We start from the raw sequence: 7,536 nt of genomic DNA on the forward strand, positions 1-7,536 counted from the left end.
ATTATTCAGGTTCTCTAATATAGTTGTCATAAATATCTTTAAGTGGACAAATAGACAATTATCATTTGGAAATATGATTTTAGTGGACAACATGTGATGCTATATAGGCACATATTTTGTGGCAATACATTGTTTAATTTACTGACAAAAGCTTTACCTAAAAACACTGAACTTTTATAATTGGATGGATATGGCAGTCAACAGACTGCATTTAGTGCAAATGCTCCAGAAACATGCACATTTTAAATTACAGGTGCCTACTACACACACACTGCATCTACCTTTGAAAACATTTTTCAGATTTTGTCTCCTGCAGTTCTATTCTTGGTGTGCTTTGTACAATATTTTTGCAACAGATATGAATTAATCAATATCATATATAATATAACATCTCCGCTTGTTTTTATTGTTTTTCTAAGATGGGAGTCTCGGGCAACACTAAAGGCATAAAATAATTGATCTATGTTTATTTTACAGACAACAGAATATTCATTAGTATTTTGTGTTTAAATGCTGTCACTGAAATTGAAATTGTAAGGGCTTTCAATGCAATCAGCAAAAGATTAATTATTATATTTCCCTTCTTTTAAAATAATTTGGTGGTATGCAGAATATTCAAAAGATGTAACAGCTTTGTTTTTTATAATGCCACTAGGAGGCAGCCTTCATACACTGGACAGCATAAACACCTCTGCTGTGTACACATTTCTCACGCATGGAAATAAGGGAAATAACTTGTTTTCATCTAACACCATCCTGTCATTTTATACTTGTATAGTTTTTAGAATTAATGTTAGCGTATCTACTGTGCTGCTTCATATTCAAAGTATTTGCATTTACTGTAAGCAGTATTCGATTACTAAAAATAAAACTACAAATAACTCCAACATGCATTTTTTCCTCTCCACCTGGGGTTGTAAGTAAGAGATTAATGCAGGGGGAAAATGTGAGTTACCTCAAGAAGACTTCAGTTTACAGTTTAAAGTCTCAGCTATTTTAAGTTTTTGCTTTGTTTATTGAATGAGCATGTGTTGGAAAAAGTACATGACAATCTAAATGTAAAATGTATGTAGAAATCATTGCCTTCAACATACAGTATGCCCATTTTCAACAACTGTGCTGTTCTATTAAAACACTGTATCTGGGAATAAATTAAAAGTGAAAGCTGAGAACTCCTCAGTACAGTTGACAGCTTTGATATCATCTATGGACAACTATGAATATCATACTCCCCATTAATAAGGACTGAAATAAAATCTTTGGTTAAATGTTGAGGAATTCATTAACAATAGGACCTATTTTTTTTCAAGCTTGCAGTAGACGACTATTCACAAAGTTTTGAAAAACTGATCAATTCAAATCAGATCTCCTTAATAAAATCGATATTGTTCTTCTAAACAGTTTAACCCTTTGTAAAATGTTGTCCTACTGCATCTAGACTAAGAAAAACAGCATTATGGACTCAAAATATTAGCTCTTTTTAGACCTGTCTTTTCCTTCACAAGGTATAAGTGATCTTGAATATATTATTTATAACCTCTTTGTGCAGCAATTACTTGCAGGAGCGTGTCTGTGAAGCACAGAGTGATGTTGTGCTAAGCAGTTTTCAAGCAGAAAAGCACTTGTCTCCTTACACTCCAAATCAACTTTGATTAATGTAAATGCCTCTGGAACATAGACTACAGAAGATGCAACTATATGTACAGTGCAGGCGTTGAGCAAGTGAAAACCTGCAGAGTACCATGATGTGACTTCAAGTAAAACTAGCATACAACCAATTCATTATATTTTGTTTAATTATACTCTGTAATCCCAGGACAAAATTAGAAATAAAGGATTTTCAGTATGGTACAAATCATTATATTTCAGACTTCCCAAACATTTTGATTTAGGTTCTTTACACAATACAGTATTAATATTCTGACTCTTGTGTGTTTCAAAATCTTATCGTTTACATTGTTTTTATTTAATGCAATCAAAGTTTTAAATATATTTGGTACACAGACAAATGCACAATCACCTTTAAAAACAGCCAAGTGGGTGACATTTGAGGGACCCTGATTTAAAGTTGGGAATAAAGTGTTTTAATTATATGCATGTTTAAATGAGCAATTATTGATAAACCCTAGTCGCTTAGGCCCAGGGGATGGAAATGGCCGTCAAGGCTATTTAATTCATCTCTTAAAACCCCTTCAAGTAAATTTAATTGAATTTCCATTTGAAAAACTGCTCTTATACCACTGTGGAATTATACTTCATCTCATCTTAGAAGCAGGTTGGGTCTTGGAAGAATTTGCGTAAAACGCTTTAGAAGAAAAGTGTTACATGTGGTGGTGTCAGTAGTTACAGAAATTATTACAGGGTCAAAATGCCCCCAATTATAAAATAAGGGAAGTGAAGATATTTTTTTTTACATTTTGGATAGATTTATCCACTCCTCATTCAAATGCATATATATATATATATATATAGAATCATAATAATCAAAAAGTGGTGAGTTTAAATGTTTATGATCTCATGAGTTATTCATTGCTGGATGATGTCGTGTTTGCTTGTATTATGCTTTCTTGCTGGTTTGACATGAGAGATCTCAAAAGGGTATCCTGTATAAATGCTGAATTTCAAATAAATAATAAAAGGGTTAACATCACATCGCACTTGACTGTATTTGAATAGGCACAGAAAAACAGAGGCATACATTTACATTAATAATGTAAATTCCACTGGAAGACTCCCAGAAAACAGCTTTTGTGGATTACATTTTTATGTATTTATTTTTACAGTAAACCTCATGAATTCACAAGATTATAATTTTTTTTAATAAAAATTGAGCATCTGTAGCCTTTAATGCCATGTGAATTGAGCCTGTAATGTTCATTTGTGCTGAACCAGCAATTTTCTGTTACTCTCCACTGCACTTGTTGTAATACCAATGGAAAAATATAGAGATACCACAGAGTGCGGTAATGTATAGTAGCATGCATTTGAATAGAAATAACAGAAAGTTGTTTAGACGGTACAAAAGCATCAGAAGGTAAAACTTTTTACTCCCCATATTTACAAGATCTAAATCTAAAGCAGACATTGATCATAACTTGTTTGATTTATTTATTTATTTATTGGTTGTTAATGTTAGTTGACATCTCAACCTGCATGCCTCCATAGCAATGCTCTAACTTTGATTTAATTTGCAGTGTCATTAATATCTATGAAACGTCTGATTGTCATCATCAGCATATTGATGGTATTGTACGCCATGCCTTCATATAATATCTCCCCAGAGGCAAAATATAAATGTTACAGAGAATTAGGCGAGATTCAAGCCCGGTGGAACACCCAAGATAACTGGCAGCATGGCTGGAAATTCATTACTGTAATAAATGGAAAAATAAATGTGAAATATAACTGAAACAATATTCTTTCTATCATTGTGTATGTGGCTTGATAGGATGACCAAACATCTGAATTTTTCATTATTTATTCCAGTATCACAAGAGGCTTTTCTGAATCCTAAAATGATCTTAAATGAGGTCCTGTAGTTGAATGTAAAGTACCATCATCATCAATGATCCTACATTGTGGGACATTACCATTTTGTCCTCAAATGATCATTGGAGGTATGTTGTTGAATCTGAAGTGCACAGTAAAGGTGGGAATCAGAATTGAATCTTGTGTGAAATTAGTTTCACTCTTTCAATGACATACACACATTTGTGACTCAAATACGTGACATCACTGAAAGAGGGAAAATGTTAACATGACACATTGCAAGCTGAACAGATCAAAGATGGACAAAGGAATCTACAGAATGGATCCCAAGAGATGAAAAATACCCAGAAGAAAAAGACCACATAAAAGATGGGACGATGAAATAAGAAATGCAGTTGTGACATGGAAAACAGAAGCTATAGGTTGAATATATATATATATATATATATATATATATATATATATATCATAGTTTGATTTACAGTGATTTACAGTGACACAATAATAATAGATAAATGTGAGAACAGCCAATTCCAATTAATTATTTAAGATGTGTTCTGCTCATGATCTTTGGATATCTGGTCATCCTTGGATCTTGAGACAAGACCATAAGAAAGCAAGAACAATGATAAAGTAAATATACTGAAGGTGGGGCACCTAGTTTCTACCAATGCAGGTAAAACAATATTGGATAATAGTTTTTTGGCCTTTTATTTGTTTTATATTCGGTGAGAATGTATATGTTTGGGTACTCTTTAGTATTCATACAGAGCTGCTATGAATGATTCTGATATCAAAATCAATCATACTAACATTTGAACTTTAGAACACTTAACTAATTTGTTAGAAACCATTATGGTAACACAGCAATAGCTTAACACCTCTTTCCTTTCTGGCTTAACTTATTTTGATAGAAGCCACATTTTTTTTTAGGAATAATAATTATTCCAAGTATATACACTCACCTAAAGGATTATTAGGAACACCATACTAATACTGTGTTTGACCCCCTTTCGCCTTCAGAACTGCCTTAATTCTACGTGGCATTGATTCAACAAGGTGCTGAAAGCATTCTTTAGAAATGTTGGCCCATATTGATAGGATAGCATCTTGCAGTTGATGGAGATTTGTGGGATGCACATCCAGGGCACGAAGCTCCCGTTCCACCACATCCCAAAGATGCTCTATTGGGTTGAGAACTGGTGACTGTGGGGGCCAGTTTAGTACAGTGAACTCATTGTCATGTTCAAGAAACCAATTTGAAATGATTCCACCTTTGTGACATGGTGCATTATCCTGCTGGAAGTAGCCATCAGAGGATGGGTACATGGTGGTCATAAAGGGATGGACATGGTCAGAAACAATGCTCAGGTAGGCCGTGGCATTTAAACGATGCCCAATTGGCACTAAGGGGCCTAAAGTGTGCCAAGAAAACATCCCCCACACCATTACACCACCACCACCAGCCTGCACAGTGGTAACAAGGCATGATGGATCCATGTTCTCATTCTGTTTACGCCAAATTCTGACTCTCAACAGAAATCGAGACTCATCAGACCAGGCAACATTTTTCCAGTCTTCAACTGTCCAATTTTGGTGAGCTTGTGCAAATTGTAGCCTCTTTTTCCTATTTGTAGTGGAGATGAGTGGTACCCGGTGGGGTCTTCTGCTGTTGTAGCCCATCCGCCTCAAGGTTGTACGTGTTGTGGCTTCACAAATGCTTTGCTGCATACCTCGGTTGTAACGAGTGGTTATTTCAGTCAAAGTTGCTCTTCTATCAGCTTGAATCAGTCGGCCCATTCTCCTCTGACCTCTAGCATCAACAAGGCATTTTCGCCCACAGGACTGCCGCATACTGGATGTTTTTCCCTTTTCACACCATTCTTTGTAAACCCTAGAAATGGTTGTGCGTGAAAATCCCAGTAACTGAGCAGATTGTGAAATACTCAGACCGGCCCGTCTGGCACCAACAACCATGCCACGCTCAAAATTGCTTAAATCACCTTTCTTTCCCATTCAGACATTCAGTTTGGAGTTCAGGAGATTGTCTTGACCAGGACCACACCCCTAAATGCATTGAAGCAACTGCCATGTGATTGGTTGGTTAGATAATTGCATCAATGAGAAATTGAACAGGTGTTCCTAATAATCCTTTAGGTGAGTGTATATATATATATATATATATATATATATATCAGTGAACATGTGTGGAGATTGTTAAAGCACAGCAATTCTACTATTGTACTTAATCAGGTCTTATATCTCCAACTTTAAGACAAACTGATTTACTTTTCAATGCCATCCATCAGTACCTTTTTAATCAGTCTCTCAAGTTGTGGACATGAAGGCCCCTATGGTACCAGCTGCCTTCTGTTTTACAGAAGAAAAGCCTCAAGCCAAGGTATCAGCATGCAGAGACTTGCTGAGTAATCATTAGCTTTGGCCTACTACTGGGGCCTGAACTTGCACAGAGCAGGCTGTCAATGTATTGAGGAATTACCTTTAAGATATTGATTCCCAATACTCACTTGTCATAGTGTTAACTGTGAGAGAAAAGAGCTCTTTTTAGGAATTTCAATATTTTCTCTCTACACAATATTATAAAAACAGACCAACTTGCCAAGTCAATTAAAAAGATTTAAGGGATTTTGAAAATCAATAAAATCACATTATTTTCTATATCTGTGTGCATAACGTCCTGCATTTAAAAACTTGCTGTCACCACAGCCACAATTACAGTATAATATTGTGTCCACAGTCTCAATATAATAAACCACTGGAGTTACGTCAACCTATCAATATAGTGTGAAGTTACGATTTTTTGTTTTTAATGGAGATAAAAAGTTTTCAATGGAGGTGATGATGCTCAGGTGGGATTAAATTGTGTATAGATGTAAAGAAGCATGTTCTAAGTAAGGCTACATTTCAAAAGCTAATACTGGTATCTTGGGACCTAATATGATTGTAAACGACTAATCATCTTAATTTATGCATGACTAAAGGAGATCTCATTAACAATCTAGTGTGTGCCATTCATCTCTTTTGCACAAGGATTTCAAAGGCATCGTCAACCATTAATGAATTTCCTGTTTGTTTAGTTTTTTTTTAACAACCCCATAAATGGCTACCCAACCTGTGTTTCAACTGCATCCACTTCTCTGAGCAGCCACAGGTAAAACACAATCCTTTATCTCTAATCAGGTAACATCTGAACATGTTGAAGGAATAAGTTCCCATTCATTTGCATGCAATTTATATTCAGCTTAGTCAGGGGGAGAGACATAGCTTCAAAGTAATGAGAAATCACGTTAGGGTTAAGGCATTTAAATATAATTTTTGAAAATGTTATTTATTCATTTGGTGATGTAGATGTTGTGGAGCACAACCAGCACCTTTGGACCTTTCATACCTTTCTTTGCTCCTTTGTAATGCTTAATTTTCAGGTTTATCAAAACTATATACAAAGAACATGAATTTAGATGACTTACTTAAAATTAGTCCCTCTTGAAGAGTTACTCCATTATGGTTATGTATTATTTTAGTCAGTTATTCAATATGTATTTCTGTTGAAAGTTGTGCAATTTACTCACTTGAGTAATTAACCTGTAACACAGTGAGACAGAAGTGATTGATTCTCTCAAATCACAGGTTGTCAAAAACTATGGGCACCATTGTGTCCTACACAATGTGTATCTACTGCTTGATTGTAGGGCCACTTGTTTTAACCTAGTGTGATCTTAGCTGCTGAAATTCATAGTTCCCTTTGTTATCTCCGTAAACAAAAAAGACAAGACAAATTTAAAAAAGTGCATTTAAACAAAGGTAATAATTTATTTGCCATTCTTGTTTTTTTATTATTATTTAATGTGTTTTTGGATATTTCAAGGAACTTTTGATTTTTGGTTTCTTAATCTTTTTAGACATATTACAGATAGACAAAAACCTTTAGAATCATGCATGACAGATATTCAATAATAATTGGTATGGTTTCCCTCTGACATCTGTCTTTAAGTGACAGCTGCTTTGTTCTGCGGTCAGATTTTGTAT

The sequence above is a fragment of the Amia ocellicauda genome, chromosome 3, assembly GCF_036373705.1.
Source record: "Amia ocellicauda isolate fAmiCal2 chromosome 3, fAmiCal2.hap1, whole genome shotgun sequence".
NCBI classification, from domain to species: domain Eukaryota; kingdom Metazoa; phylum Chordata; class Actinopteri; order Amiiformes; family Amiidae; genus Amia; species Amia ocellicauda.